Genomic DNA, 19,483 nt, shown 5'->3' with positions numbered 1-19,483 from the left:
AAGTCTTCTGTCTTTGTCTGAGATGGCAATTTTATTTCTTTTGGTTTCTTTCTATTTTCTCTGAATTAAGATACTTAAATCTTACTACGTACTTTACAGATGAGCCACAGATTTCTTGGTGGGCAGAGGTATGTGAGCGCCCATTCATTGCCAACTTGGAACTTGTTCCAGATGGCACTCATAGATGACAGCATTAGTGATACCCTGCATGGCAGACAGCATTTTCCTCAGGAGAAATGCATTCTTGAAAATAGCGGTGACGTTGCAACCAAAAATTGTTTTGGAAATCTCATGCAGTACTCTTACTCATTTCCACAAGTGTCTTCTAGGCTTTATTTGGGGGCCATTGACTCGAGCACTATCTCCCAACTGGTTTTCTTTTTTTTTTTTTTTTGAGACAGAGTCTTGCTCTGTCGCCCAGGCTGGAGTGCAGTGGCCGGATCTCAGCTCACTGCAAGCTCCGCCTCTCGGGTTTACACCATTCTCCTGCCTCAGCCTCCCGAGTAGCTGGGACTACAGGCACCCGCCACCTTGCCCGGCTAGTTTTTTGTATTTTTTAATAGAGACGGGGTTTCACCGTGTCAGCCAGGATGGTCTCGATCTCCTGACCTCGTGATCCGCCCGTCTCGGCCTCCCAAACTGCCCAACCAGTTTTCTAACGTCACCAAGTGAAGAAAAGACCCACGAACACAGGACACAGCATGGTCTGACCCTCACAGTGTTTTCCTTTCTCTCTGCAGACGTTCTCAGCGATTCAGGAATACAGTACGTACTCTGGGATCTCCCATGTGATAAGGAAAAATCTTAGCTTTGAGAAAGGTGACGCTTTCCTCCCGGCTTTTGCTGGAGAGTCACCCTGGTCTGAGCTTCCTGCTGGAAATGAGGTTTGGGTGGTTTGGTGTAAAAAAATGAAGAGTTTAGTCAACAACTGTGGCCATCCACGGTAGTTTCCAGAAGCAGTGATGTCATTTAAATAGGAATAGGGTGCATCGGGGTGGAGAGGTATGGAGGAGAGAGTCCGTGTGGAGTGATGGTGAATGCCTTTGGGAGTGTGTGTGCATTTCTCTAGAAAGCATGTTCCCCTGTGCAAAGCACGCCCCAAGGATCAATGTTCTAGAAACAACATTCCATCCCCACATCAGTCAACACTTCATCCTTCACCACAGCTGTACCGGAAGGTTAGTTGAACATCCCCCGTCCTCAGATTGGAGACGGTGGAGAGATGAATTTCCCAAGCTCTCAATTTCCTGAATGGAAAAGGCCAAAGAGAACTCAGGAAGGGGTGAAATGTTGACGCGATGTGCTGCTGCTCCGCAGTCCTCACGTGGTCCTGGTATAACTTGTCACCACACCAGGGAGTTCCAGCATCTGTGGAAGTTCCTGCATGTGGAGGCACAACAGCCTAGAGAGATCCCAACACTGCCCAGCATTGTAAGATGTCCTCAGTGATGGCGAAAGGCAGGGTAGCAATACAGTGGACTTTGGGGTGGTCCTTAATGTGAAACACACGTAGGGGAGTCACAGGCTTTTGGCTGCAGTGGTGGTGTCATTTCTCAGCTGCTGTTCAAAAGCAGAGAATAATCAGGGACATGTCCCATTGTATTTAAAGATATGATTGGACCCAGTGCGGAGGCTCATGCCTGTAATCCCAGCACACTGAGAGGTTGAGGCAGGAGGATCACTTGAGCCCAGGAGTTTCAGATCAGCCTGGGCAACATGGAAAAACCACACCTCTACACAACATACAAAAATTAGCCGGGCGTGGTGACGTGCTACTATAGTCCCAGTTTCTCAGGAGGCTGAGGCCAGAGGATTGCTTTGGCTGGACAGGTTGATCTTTAGTGAGCGATGATTGCGCCACTGCATTCCATCTGGGAAACAGAGTGAGATCCTGCCACAAAAACAAACAAACAAAAATCATGATGATCACAAGCCTTAGAAATGCTCCAGCTGGCCGGGCGCGGTGGCTCAAGCCTGTAATCCCAGTACTTTGGGAGGCTGAGACGGGCGGATCATGAGGTCAGGAGATCGAGACCATCCTGGCTAACACGGTGAAACCCCGTCTCTACTAAAAAAAAAAAAAAAATACAAAAAACTAGCCGGACGAGGTGGCGGGCGCCTGTAGTCCCAGCTACTCCGGAGGCTGAGGCAGGAGAATGGCATGAACCCGGGAGGCGGAGCTTGCAGTGAGCAGAGATCCGGCCACTGCACTCCAGCCTGGGCGACAGAGCGAGACTCCGTCTCAAAAAAAAAAAAAAAAAAAAAAAAAAAAGGAAATGCTCCAGCTTAGTGACACACACACCCAAGAAGTAGCGCCCAATATGGTGTCAAAAACAACTTGGGTGTCAGCCTGGTGCCCTCTCTTCCCTGCTGGAATCTCCAACAGTTGGGTTAGAGAGGGTCAGCGCCCCCACATGCTGCCCACATGACAGGCTGTCCCAGTGTCAAAGCCAGTGTACGTGTGAGCAGCAACAGACTCCACGGACACACACACGTATGGAAAAGAGAGAGTATAGGACAGATAGCACGTGCTAAATAGGAGTTATCTTTAAATGGGAAGAAAACTGAGTATTTTCAAAGCTTTGTTTCATTGTCCTAAAAACAAATGGATAGTGAAAAAATAGAAGGTTTTGGTTCAAATTAATTCTTCTCTTTAAAGAAAGGCTGCTTCTTATCAAGTAGAAAACCTCTAGGAGGGGCCGGGCATGGTGGCTCACACCTGTAATCCCAGCACTTTGGAAGGCCGAGGCAGGCCGATCATGAGGTCAGGAGATGGAGACCATCCTGGCAAACACGGTGAAACCCCGTCTCTACTAAAAATAAAAATAAAAAAAAAATTAGCCGGGCGTGGTGGCGGGCGCCTGTAGTCCCAGCTTCTCGGGAGGCTGAGGCAGGAGAATGGCGTGAACCCAGGAGGCGGCGGAGCTTGCAGTGAGCCGAGATCGCACCACTGCACTCCAGCCTGGGCGACAGAGTGAGACTCTGTCTCAAAAAAAAAAAAAAAAAGAAAGGAAACCTCTAGGAGGGATGATCGCCACAGCAGCACCACAGGTGGATTCTGGGGAGGAAATGACCTTGGAAGGACGCAGGAAGGGAGGGCAAGTGAACTCGGGTCAGATGAGGAGGCGGGAGCCCTGAGAGGCTGCAGGGACACACAGCCTACCCTGGGTGCTGTGCCCTGTTCAAGATGGGCTGTTTCACATGGATGAGGCAGTCGGGGCTGGAAAGCCTGTCTTCCCTGCTCCTGTCCTGCACCTGCTGACGGTCACTGTGTCCTCCTAGTGGCAAGAGATTCTCTCTTGAAGAAACTCCGCAGGAAAAGCAGAGATGAAGACGCCGCAGAAGTGCAGGTCAGGCCACCTGGTTTTCTCTGGGAAAAAGTTACTTTCTTAGCTTTATCTTCTTGAGTTAAAATAAGACATAAGAATCTGACCCTATATCTCATAGGTGACTTACACAGTGTCGTTGGTGGGGGGAATTCTGAGTGAGTCTGTTCCCCACTGAGGGTTGATTTAAGACGGCGGGAGAAAATGACAGCGTCAGCCACGCCCTGAGCGGCAGTGAGCTTTCTTCTCAGCAGCTTGATTCTTTCCTTGGGGAAAATCACTGAATCACCAAGCAGCACGGAGTTAGAGGACACGTCCTCCAGGAGAAACTTTAGCATGAGTCAGTTTGTCCTGTTCTTCTTCTGTGTTCCTTTGATTTGAGCACTGTTTTCCATCTGGTTTCCTAATGTCACCAAGTGAAGAAAAGACCTGCGCGCTCGGGACTCGGATGGTCTGAAGCTCATGTTTTTCTTTCTCTCAATACAGGCAGAGGAACAGGCCGAGGAGAAAGGTGTGTGTGCTGGAATCAGTCCTTTCTAAGGAAAGATCGTCAGTGTTGCAAAAGGTGGCATTTCCTAGTCTGCTTTTGCTGGAGAGCCACTTCGGTTTGAGCTTCCTGACAGAAATGAGATTTGGACAGTTTGGTATAAAAAACACTGAGTCCAGTAAAGACCTGTGACCGTCCACTCGAGTCCGGGGAGGCAGGATTGTCATGTAGATGGAACAGTGTGTTGTGCATCAGGGTGGGGAGGTACGGAGGAGAGAGTCGTGTGGAGCGATTGGGAATGTCTTTGGGAGTGTGTGGGCATTTACTCAAAAAGCATGTTTCCCTGTGTGGAGCACAATCAAAGGAGCAATTTCCCTAAAAATAAAGTTGCATCACCACTGCACACTTCACATAAAGTAACGCATTCATCCTCCCCCACAGCTGTACCTGAAGGTAAATTTTATATCCTCATCCTCAGATAGAGACGGTGCAGAGATGAATTTCCCAGGCTCTCAATCTCCTAAATGGAAGAGGCGAATGTGAACTCAGCAATGGGAGGAGGATTGATGCAGTGGGTGACTATTGTGCATTCACCAGCCAGCCCTGGTATAACTCACCATTAGTCCAGGGAGTTCCGGCCTCTGTGTGTGCATGTGGAAGGATGAGAGTCTAGAGAGGTCCCAACACTGTCTGTCATTGTAGGCAGGTCTCAAAAGGTTGCCTAACCCAGGGTAGCAGTAGGTACATTTTACACTGGACTTTGGTGTGGTCATTAGTGTGAAACACACAGAGCGAGCTCACAGGCTTTTGGCAGTAGTGGTGAGGTCATTTCTCAGCTCATGGTGAAAAGCAGGGAATACTCAGGAACATGCTCTATTGTATTTGATAACATGATTATCACAAACCTTAGAAACGCTCCAGTTGGCCAGGAACAGTGGCTCACGCCTGTAATCCTAGTAGTTTCGGAGGTCGAGGCAAGTGGATCACTTGAGATCAGGAGTGGAGATGAAGGTAGGCAGAGTGGTGGAACCTCGTACCTACTAAAAATACAAAAAGCTACCTCGGCGTGGTGGCCCACCCGTGGTCCCAGCTACCTGGGAGGCTGACTGGGGAGGATCACTAGATCCCAGGAGGCACAGGTTCCGGTGAACAGAGATCGTGCCACTACACTCCAGCTTTGGTAACAGAGACCCGTTATCGAAAGAAAGAAGGAAAGAAATGCTTTAGTTACGTAGCAAACACAATCAATACACAGCGCCAAGTATCATCCCAAGGAACAACTTGGGTGTTGGCCTCCCACCGTCTCCCCTGCTGGAACCTCCGGCACAGCTGGGTTGGAGATGGTCAGTGCTGCCACCTGCTGCCCCCATGACGTGCTGTCCCAGTGTCACAGCCAGTGTGCGTGTGAGCAGCAGGGGACCCCGACACACAGACATTGCATTGAGAAGGCTGAGTGCAAGGACGGACAGCACTTGCTAAGTGGGGTTATCTTTAAATAGAATATAATTGAGTATTTTCAAAGCTTCGTTTTATTGTCTTTAACACAAAAGATTGGTGAATGTATAGAATATTGGAGCTAGAATGAAGTCTCTTAGAACAAAGGCTGCTTTTTACCAAGTATAAAATATTCTAGAATGACTGATACACACCGAAGCACCACAGGTGGGTTCTAGGGAGGAAATGACGTTGGAAGGATGCAGGAAGGGAGGGCAAGTGAACTCAGGTCAGGTTAGGAGGCAGGAGCCCTGAGAGGCTGTAGGGACGCACAGCCTGCCCTGGGTGCTGTGCCCTGTTCAAGATGGGCTATTTCACTTGATGAGGCGGCCTGGGGCTAGAAAGCTGTTCTTCCCTGCTCCTCCCTTGCACCTGCTGACCGTCACTCTTTGTCTTCCTAGATTCCACCGAGGATCTCCAGGAAAAGCCTCCTTGGAAAGTGAAGGTCAGACCCCTGCATTTATCTGAGGAATACAGTTGCTTTCCTAGCTTTATCTTTCTGAATGAGCCTAAGAGATGAGAATCTGACCGTATTTATCACAGGTGACTTACACAGTGTCCTTGGTGGGGAGAATTTAGGGGGAGAGTCTGTTCCCCACTGAGGCTTTATTTTAAACTGCAGGAAAATATGACAGCACCAGCCACGCACTGTGTGGCTGTGAGCTTTTCCCTTAGCCGTTTGATTGTCTTCTTAGAACAAAATTACTTAATTACCAAGCAACATGGACTTAGAGGAAACATCCTCCAAGAAAAACTTGTGTCTTTAGCATGAGGTGGTTTGTCCTCTTCTTTTGGTTCCTTGGGCTTGAGCACTGTTTGCCATCTGGTTTTCTAATGTCACCAAGTGAGGAAAAGGCCTGGGCACACAGCACACAGCATGGTCTGGCGCTCACAGCAATATGTTTTCTGTGATTACAGGAGGCCTGGAGAGAGCAGGAGAGTGGTATGTATGGGGGAATCCCTCCCGTGTGAATGAGGAATCCAGGTGATGAGGAATGTGCCTCTGTGTCGCTGGCTTTCCTGCACACAGGCAGCCGGAGTGGAGCTTCCTGTTGTGACTGAGGACCCGGGCTGTGGCGGGAGAAGTGGTTGCTCCGGTGAAGGACCTGTGGGCACATTCTGCAGTCCCTGAGAGGACCTGCATTCTCTGTGTGTGGGGTGGGTTTGTGTGCACGGGACTGGTGTGTGTCTGTGTGAATGCGTGTAGTGTGATGCTGACTGTGCCTGGGTGTGTGCGTGTGTGTCCCTAACACATGTCTCCCCCTTATTAGTGTCCACATTCTTAGTATAAAAATGCCATCAGTCTTGCAGCCTGATAAGAGGCACAGGCAGTTATTAGTGAAAATGTAAGCTTACGATGTATGTAGTTTACTGCATGCAAAGAACACTTCAATTAATCCAAAGGAAATCCCGTCAACACCCAGCAAATGTTCACTGGGTACTAACAGAACAAAACTGTCTTAGGATCCCTACTAATTCATTTTTATTTTTCAATGGGAATCCCCTTCCAAACCTCATTTTTCAATAAACCTCACCTGGTAACAGGCCTTTCCATTTCCTCCTGGCATTGGAGTGGTCGTGTCACCTCACTGTTGCCACTTCCCTCCTTCACAAGCCTTTTCTACTGGAGTCATCAGAACTCGTCCTCCAGGACCCGTGTTCAGCATGGGGAGTGGGCGGGGCTTCTTTCTTTGCAGGGAACCCTGGGCAGCCCCATGCTATGACCAGTTTTGGTAGGAGACTGAGAAAAGAGGAGCCTGCAGGCAGGGTTGGGGTGAAATCACCCGACTCTCCATTGTGGCCTCATATTGACCATCGGATAATGTGGCCCAGAACAGCTAATGCCGGGGTCATGTAGAGGCTCAGCCTGCAGCACTCAGCCTAGTCATGGTCTCTGTGTGTTCGGCTCAGGAAACACAGCAACAGGACAAGAGAACCAAGGGGTTTGCCCGAGGGTCCGAGTGGCTGGCAGGGTGAGCCCTTGCCTTCCTCCTAGCAGGATGGAGGGTGGCTCGTGACTTGCAGGTGGGGAAAGACAAACAGCTGTGGGACAGCAGAGGCTCCGTGATGCTCCCGTTGCCTCCACTGTTGACAAAGGTTCTTCTTTGCCTCTGAAGGCCTGTGCAAAAAACAAGTCAAGGTGGTTAGTTTCAGTCCATATGAATCTAAAATGAGCCAACTCTGGTTTGGGTTTCTTTGGAGTGTGCGTTTGGTAGAAACTTCTTATATGTCATTTGGATTGCTACGTAGATGACAGTGTTTTTCTACTTTTCAATAAATGAGGCTGTGTGATTTTAAAATGTCCCTTGTTTGCCCCAGAAAGTATATCCTCATAACCAAATTCCCCTAGTCATCTTTCCTCTCTAGAGTACAGTTTTTCTGTGGCACTGAGGCGGCCCTTCTGCTGTGTGTGATTAGAGGTACAAATCAGTGTTGCCAACACTGAGGTTCTAAACATTCACGGCCAGCTGCCCAGTGGGCTCCATGAGAGAGCAGAGCACAGCCTGGGCCTGGGCCTGAAAGGGAATATGAGTTAGAGGAGCAGGAAGAAGACATGAGGACGTCCAAGCCATGGGGGAAAGCCAAGGTTGAAAGGTCAGGAGAGTCAGGCCAATGTCATGCCCTGGGCGCAGCCAGGATGTTCGGGCCCATCTGACGGGGAAGGAGCAGAGCTTGGACTTCAGCACCGGCATGAGCACTGCCTGGCCATCTTTCCAAGAGCCTGGAGAGAGGAGCTGCGTTTTCATTTCTCTTCTCCATCTTTCTGTGTTGATGGCAATAACACAATCAGAAATTAGTGAGAGGCAAAGAAGAGGAGTGAATTCCCAAAATACCTGACTTAGACGCGGGGGATATGATGAGCAGGGCTGGACATCAGAGTCAGGCCAGGCACAGAGCCGTCCTCAGGCCTCTGCTCTCCCTGTGGCTGGGACAGAGAAGAGCATGTACTTTTCACCAGCTTCTGGAAGTTACCTGACAGCTGGTCCTTGTGTAGATGCTGTTGGTCAAGGTTGATTTATCCCAGAATCACATTTAACTGGAGGGAGCCTCACAGCTCCTGGCCAGGGCAGCTGCTTCACACTAGTTGAGGCAGAAGTGGGAGGGGAGCCAGTTCCAGTGCGGGATGAGCTAAGCAAAGGGAGGGGCTGCCCCAGAGACCAGGTGTTCCTTGTAAATCTCCCTTGTGACCCACAAGACATCACTTTGCTTGTTTTTCTGAGATAGGCTTGGAATCATCAGTCCCAAAGTCTGTGTTCTTCACCCATGGGTGGAAGGATTCTGGCCATGGCTGGTCACTGTGAAGGCAGCGCTGTGTCTTTTTTGTTGGTTCTCATCCAAGAGCTCAGCCCTGGGCAGGCCATCTTGGGGGCCCCAGTGATGTTCTGATGCACACAGTCCTGTCCTGAGATAGACCACGAGTGTGAAAAGGCTTCCTGCTCACCCTCTGCAGTCTGCTGAGTCCCACACAAATCCAGGTTCCTGTGTGGATTCTGATTCAGGGTCGGGAGAAGTGCGTGGGCTCCCCTCTGTGTTTGCTGTTGTGGTCCTGTCTGCTCCTGAAGTGTGCAATTAAGGATTAAAATAATAAATATTATGCATAGCTCACCATAATGTTTTAAAGTCCAATGAAATGGATATTAATTGCAGCAGGAGCATAGGTTTATTTAGGAAAGTTAAGTAACATATAGTAATATTTTTACAAAAAAGAGGATATTTAGCGGGCCTCTTTCTGTGAGGAGACCCTGTCCTGGAGTGATGTCGTGCATTTGTGTGCTGCCTGTGTGAACACTGCCTACTTCACAGTGATGAGGGTGGCTTAGCCACAGACCCGAGACTCTGTCTCCCAGGGCTCTCCTGAGGGTGTCCTTTGCCTCCTTCACCACCAAGGAGGGTGGCCCAGCAGCAGCTCAGCCCGTGCTCTCGCCCACCTCCTCCACACACGCCAGCCCTGTGTGCCCAGCACCCAAGGCTGCCAGAGGTCCTTCAGCAGCTCCCACGGCTGACAGTGACTCTATGTTTCCTAGCGACGGTGACCAATCAGATCATCCCAGAAGCGGTTGTAGCTCGTCGCAAGGTAAAGTCTTCTTTCTTTGTCTGAGATGAGAATTTTATTTCTCTTGGTTTCTTTCCATTTCATTTGAATTATGATATGCAAATCTCACCATGGAAATTATAGATGAATTGCAGAATTTCTTGGTGGGCAAATGTAAGTAAGAGTCCTTTACCAACTAAGAGCTGATTCAAGATGGTACCCGTAGGTGACAGCTTTAGTGACAAACTGCATGTCAGAGGGCATTTTCCTCCTGAGAAATTCGTTCTTGAAAATGACGGTGACTTTGCAACCAAAATCATTTCGAAAATCTTACACAAAACTCTTGTGCCTTTCCACAATGTCTTCTAGGCTTTATTTTGGGGCCATTGCCTCAGGCACTATGTCCTGTCTGGGTTTCTAATGTCATCATGTAAACAAAGACCTGTGCACACAGGACACAGCATGGCCGATGCTCACAGTATTTCCTTTCTCTATATGCAGCGAACAGGAGGACTAGGAGCTCACGTGAAAAGACGTAAGTATTCTGGACGCACCCCTTTCCTAAGAAAAAGTTTTCATTGTTGAGAAAGGTGGAACTTACTAGCCTGCTTTTGCTGGAGAGCCAATTTGGATTGAGCTGCCTGCCAGAAATGAGGTTTGGACAGTTTGGTTAGAAAACATTAAGAGTCTAGTAAAGAACTGTGACCATCCCAGTCTAGTCCCTGAAGCAGTGGTGTCATTTAGATGGAAGAGGGTGGTGTGCATCAGGGTTGGGAGGTGTGGAGGACAGAGTCTGTGTAAAGGGATCACAAATGTCTTTGGGAGCGTGTGTGCATTTCCCCAGAAAGCATGTTCCTATGTGCAAAGCACAACACAAAGATTACTGTTCTAAACACAACATTCATCACCATTGTACACGCCACATCAATCAACCCTTTCATTCTCCATGGCAGCTGTACCTGAAGGTAAGTTTCCTGTCCTCACTCCTCAGATAGAGACGGTGTAGAGATGAGTTTCCCAAGCTCTTGGTCTCCAAAATGGAAGAGACAAATGTGAACTCAAGAATGGGTGAAACATGGATGCGACGGGCTACTATTGTGCATTTATCAGACAGCCGTGGCATAACTCATCACCATGCCAGGGAGTTCCAGCACCTATGTGCGCATGTGGAGGTGTGCTAGCCTGCAGAGATTTTAAGCACTGTCATTACAGGACGGTCTTAGTGGTCACCTAACACCGGGTAGGAATAGCTACATTTTACAGTGGAATTTGGTGTGGTCATTAATGTGAGGCACACTTGCAGAGCTCAGAGGGTTTTGGCGGCATGATGGGTTCATTCCTCAGCCCCCGGTCAAGAGCAGAGAATAATCAGGGACACATTCTGTTGTATTTGAGAACATAGTAACCACAAGCCTTAGAAATGCTCCAGTTCACTAGCACACACACCTAAGGCACAGCATCAAACAGGGGCTCAAGGAACAACTTGGGCGTTAGCCTGGTGCCCGTCTCCCCTGCTGGAATTCCTGCACAGCTGGGATGAGAGGGTCAGCGCCCCCACCTGCTGCTTCCAGGACGGGCTCTCCCAGTGTCAGAGCCAGAGGGAGCCTGAGCAGTAGCAGACTCCCTGGACACATGTTGTGTTGAAAAGGGAGACTGGAAGGACAGATAGCACATGTGACATGTCATGTTTAAATGGTAGGATAAGTATATTTTCAAATCTTTGATTTTCCTTAAAACAGATGTTTGACAGATAAATGTTATAGAATATTTTGGCTGAATTACATATTTTGAAAGAAGGGCTGATTTTATGATGTAAGAAATCTTATAGGAGGGGTGATCCACACAGCAGTGCGGATGGGTCCTGGGAGTAAAGGCCCTCAGAAGGGATCAGGAAGGCAGCATAGGCCAGGACCTGTGGCTCATGCCTGTAATCCCAGTATTTTTGGAGGCCATGGCGGGTGTATTGCTTGAGCCCAGGAGTTCGAGACCAGCCTGGGCAACCTGGAAAAACCCCATTTCTACAAAAAATACAAGAAATCAGCTGGGTATGATTTGGGCATCTGTAGTTTTAGTGACTTGGAGGCTGAGGCAAAGGATCCACCTGGGCTTGGAAGGTCGAGGCTGCAGTGAGTTGTGATTGAACCACAGCACTCCAGCCTGGGTGACAGAGCGAGACCATCTCAAAAAAAAAAAAAAAAAAAAAAAAAAAAAAGAAAGAAAGAAAAAAAAGAAAGAAAAAAGTACAACTTAGCTCAGGTTTGAATAGAAGGCTCCCTGAGATGCTTTTGTTGAAACACAGCCACATTGTATGCTGTACCCTGTTTGAGATCAGCTTTCACACCGATGAGGGTGGCTTAGCTAGAGAACCAAGGCTCTGTCTCCCAGGGCTTTCCTGATGGTCTCCTTTGCCTTCCTTCTCCACTAAGGAGGACAGCCAGCAGCAGCTCAGCCCGTGCTGTTAACCCACCTTTTCTACACACGCCAGCCCCCTGTCCACAGCACCCAAGGCTGCCTGAGGGATCCTTCCGCAGCTCCCATGCGCTGACAGTGACTCTCGTGTTTCCTAGGTTTCAAGTTTCTTTCAGCAGAGCTTCCTAGAGAGAAGTCCACAGAGAAAGTCCTGGCCGTTTTCAAAGTGAGATCTTTCTTTGACTAAGATGGGAATTGTATTTCTCTTGGCTTCTTCCTATTTCATTTGAATTAAGATATGCAAACCTTACCATGGACATTATAGATAAGTTACAGAATTTCTTGGTGGGAAAATGTGAGAGTTCATGACCAGCTAGGTCATGATGGCACGCATAGATGACACCTTCAGTTACAAACTGTGTGCAGGTAACCTTTTCCTCAGGAGAAGTGCTTACTGTTTGAAAACAATGGTGAATTTACAACAAAAATCATATGAAAGTCTTAGACAGAACTCTCGTGCCTGCCTTTCCACAAGTGTCTTCTAGGCTTTATTTTGGGGCCATTGCATCAAACACTATTTCTTATCTGGTTTTCTAATATCAGCCACTGAAGAAAAGACCTGTGCACACAGGACACAGCCTGGTCTGACGCTCACGGTGTTTTCCTTTCTCTCTGCAGAGGGACTCAGTGTTTCAGTCAAGCGGTATGTATTCTGCGGGTCACCCATTTGCTAAGAAAATATCTTAGTGTTGAGAAAGGTGACACTTTCCTCCCGGCTTTTGCTGGTTTGAGCTTCCTGCTGCAAATGAGGTTTGGGCGGTTTGGTGTGAAAAAATGAAGAGTTTTGAGTCAACAACTGTGACCATCCACGGTAGTGTCCAGAAGCAGTGATGTCATTTAAATAGGAATAGGGTACATCGGGGTGGAGAGGTATGGAGGAGAGAGTCCGTGTGGAGTGATGGTGAATGCCTTTGGGAGTGTGTGTGCATTTCTCTAGAAAGCATGTTCCCCTGTGCAAAGCACGCCCCAAGGATCAATGTTCTAGAAACAACATTCCATCCCCACATCAGTCAACACTTCATCCTTCACCACAGCTGTACCGGAAGGTTAGTTGAACATCCCCCGTCCTCAGATTGGAGATGGTGGAGAGATGAATTTCCCAAGCTCTCAATTTCCTGAATGGAAAAGGCAAATGTGAACTCAGGAAGGGGTGAAAGGTGGACGTGATGGGCTGCTACTCCACAGTCCTCATGTGGTCCTGGTATAACTTGTCACCACACCAGGGAGTTCCAGCATCTGTGTGTGCATGTGGAGGCACAACAGCCTAGAGAGATCCCAACACTGCCCAGCACTGTAAGATGTTCTCAGTGATGGCGAAAGGCAGGGTAGCAACACAGTGGACTTTGGGGTGGTCCTTAATGTGAAACACACGTAGGGGAGTCACAGGCTTTTGGCTGCAGTGGTGGTGTCATTTCTCAGCTGCTGTTCAAAAGCAGAGAATAATCAGGGATATGTCCTATTGTGTTTAAAGATATGATTGGACCCAATGGGGAGGCTCAGGCCTGTAATCCCAGCACTTTGAGAGGTTGAGGCAGGAGGATCACTTGAGCCCAGGAGTTTCAGATCAGCCTGGGCAACATAGTAAAGCCACATCTCTACACAAAACACAAAAATTAGCCGGGCGTGGTGACGTGCTACTATAGTCCCAGTTTCTCAGGAGGCTGAGGCCAGAGGATTGCTTTAGCCTGGCAGGTGGAGTCTTCAGTGAGCCCTGATTGTGCCACTGCATCCCATCTGGGAAACAGAGTGAGATCTCGCCACAAAAAAACAAACCAAAACAAACCAAAATCATGATGACCACGAGCCTTAGAAATGCTCCAGCTTAGTGACACACACACCCAAGAAGTAGCGCCCAATATGGTGTCAAAAACAACTTGGGTGTCAGCCTGGTGCCCCCTCTTCCCTGCTGGAATCTCCAACAGCTGGGTTAGAGAGGGTCAGCGCCACCACACGCTGCCCTCATGACAGGCTGTCCCAGTGTCAAAGCCAGTGTAAGTGTGAGCAGCAACAGACTCCACGGACACACACACACATGTATGGAAAAGAGAGAGTGGAAGGACAGATAGCAGGTGCTAAATAGGGGTTACCTTTAAATAGGAAGAAAACTGAGTATTTTCAAAGCTTTATTTCATTGCCTTCAAAAATGACGAGGAAATAATTAGAATATTTTGGTTACAATTAAGTCTTCTCTTTAAAGAAAGGTTGCTAGGTGGGATGATATTTACAGCAGCAGCTGTAATTATCAGGTGGATTCTGGGAAGGAAATGACGTTGGAAGGACGCAGGAAGGGAGGGCAAGTGAGCTTGGATCAGATGAGGAGGCAGGAGCCCTGAGAGGCTGCAGGGACACACAGCCTGGCCTGGGTGCGGTGCCCGGTTCGAGACGGGCTGTTTTACGTTGATGAGGCGGCCTGAGGATCAAAAGCCTTCCCTGCTCCTCCCCTGCACCTCCTGATGGTCACTCTGTGTCTTCCTAGGTCCCATGGAGGGTCCCGTGGAAAAATTCATCTATGAATCAGATGAGGAGGCCCCACGACAGTGGCAGGTCAGGCCACCTGCTGTTGTCACAGAAAAAGTTAGTTTCTTAGCCTTATCTTCTTAAATTAAAATAAGATATGATAACCTGGCCGTATATATCATTGGTGACTTACACAGTGTCCTTGGTCGGGGGAATTCTGAGTGAGTCTGTTCCCCACTAAGGTTTGATTTAAGACGGCGGGAGAAAATGACAGCATCAGCCACGCCCTGAGCGGCAGTGAGCTTTCTCCTCAGCAGCTTGATTTTCTCCTTGGGGCAAAATCACTTAATTGCCAAGGAACATGACCTTGAGAGGAAACATCCTCCAGGAGAAACTTTAGGCCGGGCGCGGTGGCTCCTGCCTGTAATCCCAGCACTTTGGGAGGCTGAGACGGGCGGATCATGAGGTCAGGAGATCGAGACCATCCTGGCTAACAGGGTGAAACCTCGTCTCTACTAAAAATACAAAACATTAGCCACGCATGGTGGTGGGCGCCTGTAGTCCCAGCTACTCGGGAGGCTGAGGCAGGAGAATTGCTTGTACCCGGGAGGCGGAGCTTGCAGTGAGCTGAGATTGCCCTGCACTCCAGCCTGGGCAACAGAGCGAGACTCTGTCTTAAAATAAAAACAAGGCCAGGAGCAGTGGCTCACACCTGTAATCCCAGCACTTTGGGAGGCCGAGGTGGGTGGGTCATGAGGTCAGGAGATCGAGACCATCCTGGCTAACACGGTGAAACCCCGTCTCTACTAAAAAATACAAAAAGCTAGCCGGGCGAGGTGGCGGGCGCCTGTAGTCCCAGCTTCTCAGGAGGCTGAGGCAGGAGAATGGCGTGAACCCGGGAGGCGGAGCTTGCAGTGAGCTGAGATCCGGCCACTGCACTCCAGCTGGGGGGACAGAGCGAGACTCCGCCTCAAAAAATAAATAAATAAATAAATAAAATAAAAACAAACAAGCAAACAAACAAAACTTTAGCGTGAGTTGATTTGTCCTGTTCTTCTTTTGGGTTCCCTACTTGATCACTGTTTTCCATCTGCTTTTCTACTGCCACCAAGTGAAGAAAAGACCTGTGCACACGGGACTCGGATGGTCTGAAACTCACAGTGTTTTTCTCTCTCTCAATGCAGGCCGGCGGACTGCCTGAAGAAAAAGGTGTGTGTTCCGGAATCACTCCTTTGCTAAGAAAAGATCGTCAGAGTTGCAAAAGGTGGCACTTGCTCGCCTGCTTTTGCTGGAGAGCCACTTTGGTTTGAGCTTCCTGAGAGAAATGAGGTTTGGACAGTTTGGTATAAAAAACACTGAGTCCAGTAGAGACCTGTGACCATCACTGGAGTCCGGGGAGGCAGGATTGTCATGTAGATGGAACAGTGTGTTGTGCCTCAGGGTCGGGAGGTACGGAGGAGAGAGTCATGTGGAGGGATTGGGAATGTCTTTGGGAGTGTGTGGGCATTTCCCCAGAAAGCACGTTCCCCTGTGCAGAGCACAACCCAAGGAGCAATGTTTCTAAGAAGTTGCATCACCACTGCACACTTCACATAAAGTAACGCATTCATCCTCCCCCACAGCTGTACCTGAAGGTAAATTTTATATCCTCATCCTCAGATAGAGACGGTGCAGAGATGAATTTCCCAGGCTCTCAATCTCCTAAATGGAAGAGGCGAATGTGAACTCAGCAATGGGAGGAGGATTGATGCAGTGGGTGACTATTGTGCATTCACCAGCCAGCCCTGGTATAACTCACCATTAGTCCAGGGAGTTCCGGCCTCTGTGTGTGCATGTGGAAGGAGGAGAGCTTAGAGAGGTCCCAACACTGTCTGTCATTGTAGGCAGGGCTCAAAGGCTGCCTAACCCAGGGTTGCAGTAGGTACATTTTACACTGGACTTTGGTGTGGTCATTAATGTGAAACACACAGAGCGAGCTCACAGGCTTCTGGCAGTAGTGGTGGGGTCATTTCTCAGCTCGTGGTCAAAAGCAGGAAATACTCAGGAACATGCTCTATTGTATTTGATAACATGATTATCACAAGCCTTAAAAATGCTCCAGTTGGCCAGGAACAGTGGCTCACGCCTGTAATCCTAGCAGTTTGAGAGGCCAAGACAAGCAGATGACTTGAGTCCAGGAGTTGGAGATCAGCCTAGGCAACATGATGAAACCGTGTATCTGCTAAAAATGCAAAATATTACCTGGGCATGGTTGCATACCTGTAGTCCCAGCTTCCTGGGAGGCTCAGTTGGGAGGATCACTTGATCCCAGGAGGCAGAGGTTCCAGTGAGCAGTGATCATGCCCCTACACTCCAGCTTGGGTTACAGAGAGCCTCTATCAAAAAAAAAAAAAAAAAAGAAAAGAAAAAAAGAAAGAAAGAAAAAATGCTTCAGCTGAGTAGTAAACACAATGGAGACACAGCGCCAAATGTGGTCTCCAGATAGAACTTGTGTGTTGGCCTCCCACCGTCTCCCCTGCCGTCGTCCCGGCACAGCTGGGTTGGAGATGGTCAGTGCTGCCACCTGCTGCCCATGACGTGCTGTCCCAGTGTCAGAGCCAGTGTGAGTGTGAGCAGCAGGGGACCCCGACACACAGACATCGCATTGAGAAGGCTGAGTGCAAGGACGGACAGCACTTGCTAAGTGGGGTTATCTTTAAATAGAATATAATTGAGTATTTTCAAAGCTTCGTTTTATTGTCTTTAACACAAAAGATTGGTGAATGTATAGAATATTGGGGCTAGAATGAAGTCTCTCAGAACAAAGGCTGCTTTTTACCAAGTGTAAATATTCTAGAATGACTGATACACACAGAAACACCACAGGTGGGTTCTAGGGAGGAAATGGCGTTGGAAGGACTCAGGAAGGGAGGGCAAGTGAACTCAGGTCCAATTAAGAGGCAGGAGCCCTGAGAGGCTGCAGGGACGCACAGCCTGCCCTGGGTGGTGTGTCCTGTTCGATATGGGTTATTTCATATTGATGAGGTGGCCTGGAACTAGAAAGCCATTTTTCCCTGCTCCTGCCTCGCACCCAGTGACCATCGCTCTTTGTCCTCCTAGGTTCCAGGAAGGAGCCCCTGGAAGACAGCAACAAAGGCTCAGCTGAGGACGCTTCCCAATATTTGAAGGTCAGGCCACCTGCTGTTGTCAGAGAAAAAGTTACTTTCTTAGCTTTATCTTCTTGAATTAAAATAAGATATGAGAATCTGTATGTATTATAGGTAACTTATACAGTGTCCTTGGTAGGGAGAATTTAGAGTGAGACTCTGTTCCCCACTGAGGTTTGATTTAAGACGGCAGGAGAAAATGACAGCGTCAGCCACGCCCTGAGCAGCAGTGAGCTTTTTCCTTAGCAGCTTGATTCTCTCCTTGGGGCAAAATCACTTAATTCCCAAGCAACATGGAGTTAGAGGAAACATCCTCCAGGAAAAAAACGTATGTTTTTAGCATGATACGGTTTGTCCTTTCCTTATTTTGGGTTCCTTTGACTGGTCTCATCATGACAGTCGATGTCCTGGTCTTCAGTGTCTATAAAGTACCTTTGCAGCCCTCCTGCCCACTGTCTTGGCATTGCCTCGATTCCTGGTCCCCAGGCTGCAGTGCTGAATCCTGTTGAGGAACCCCACAGGGTTTAGGCGGGGAGCCCGGCTGAGGTCAGAAGAGTTGGCCCCACCCTGCAGGAAGGGTTGCCAGTGACGTCTGGGTCTGCTGTGGCCGCCCTCACCTGCCGCCCCAGGGTTTTTGCTGCACTGGGGTCTCTGGACATGCGCAGTTGTTTTCTTCCTCCCAGGTACCAACAAGACCTCTCCCGGCACCTCCAGAAAAGGCAAAAGAGACAAACCCTGAGCAGGCAGAAGAAATGTGAGTGTGAAGGGGTGGCCTGACCAGGGGAAGGCAGACAATGCCTGTGTGCCTGTGGCTGCCCTCACTCTCTTGTTGTCCCATCAGAAAACCTAGTGAGCTCAAGGAGGATGAGGATGTTAAAGAGCCTGAACTGACCTGTTGTGGCCTGACCTGTTGTGGCCTTTGTATTTCATGGTGGAAATCACTAAAGGCAAGTGAAGGATGCCCTGAGAACATCCTCCAGGCAACAGACACTCTCTCCATAGCAGCCCCTGAGCCCACTGGGTTGAGCCCTCCATAGGCTGCTTTAATGAGGGAGGGGCTGAGGTGCCAGTCAGGCTACCACATGTAGGATTCCGAGGGCCATGCACCACGTTCTTGCCTGCAGTATCAGGCAAGCTCATTTGAGGGGACCCAGCCCTGCTCTCCATGTCCCCACAAGACAACAGGGAGGGAGTATCATCAGTTCAACATAAGCAGCAGACTCTTAATCTCAGCGTTGTGGGTTCGAGCCCCACATTGGGTGCCAGAAGAAGGGGGCCTGTCCCTCCACACCTGTGGGTATTTTTCGTCAGGTGGAACAAGAGACTGAGAAAAGAAATAAGACACAGAGACAAAGTACAGAGAAAGAACAGTGGGCCCAGGAGACTGGCGCTCAGCATACGGAGGACCTGCACCAGCACCGGTCTCTTAGTTCCCTCAGTATTTATTGACTACTATTTTCCCTATCTCAGCAAGGGGAATGTGGCAGGAGAACAGGGTGATCATGGGGAGAAGGTCAGCAAGAAAACATGTGAGCAGGCTGGGCGCGGTGGCTCACGCCTGTAATCCCAGTACTTTGGGAGGCCGAGGCAGGTGGATCACGAGGTCAGGAGATCGAGACCATCCTGGCTAACATGGTGAAACCCTGTCTCTACTAAAAATACACACACACAAAAAAAATCAGCTGGGTGTGGTGGCGGACGCCTGTAATCCCAGCTACTTGGGAGGCTGAGGCAGGAGAATGGCGTGAACCCAGGAGGCGGAGCTTGCAGTGAGCCGAGATCGTGCCACTGTACTCCAGCCTGGGCAACAGAGCAAGACTCCATCTCAAAAAAAAAAAAAAAAAAAGAAAAGAAAAAAGAAAACTTGTGAGCAAAGGAATCTGTGTCACAAATAGGTTCAAGGGAAGGTACTATGTGTGGATGTGCACGTAGGCCAGATTTATGCTTTTTCTCCACCCAAACATCTTAGTGGAGTAAAGAGTAACAGAGCAGCATTGCTGCCAATACGTCTCGCCTCCTGCCACAGGGCGGTTTCTCTCCTATCTCAGAAGAGAACAAATGTACAATCGGG

The sequence above is a fragment of the Macaca fascicularis genome, chromosome 6 (assembly GCF_037993035.2).
Source record: "Macaca fascicularis isolate 582-1 chromosome 6, T2T-MFA8v1.1".
NCBI lineage: Eukaryota > Metazoa > Chordata > Mammalia > Primates > Cercopithecidae > Macaca > Macaca fascicularis.
This window is presented reverse-complemented; position numbering follows the sequence as displayed.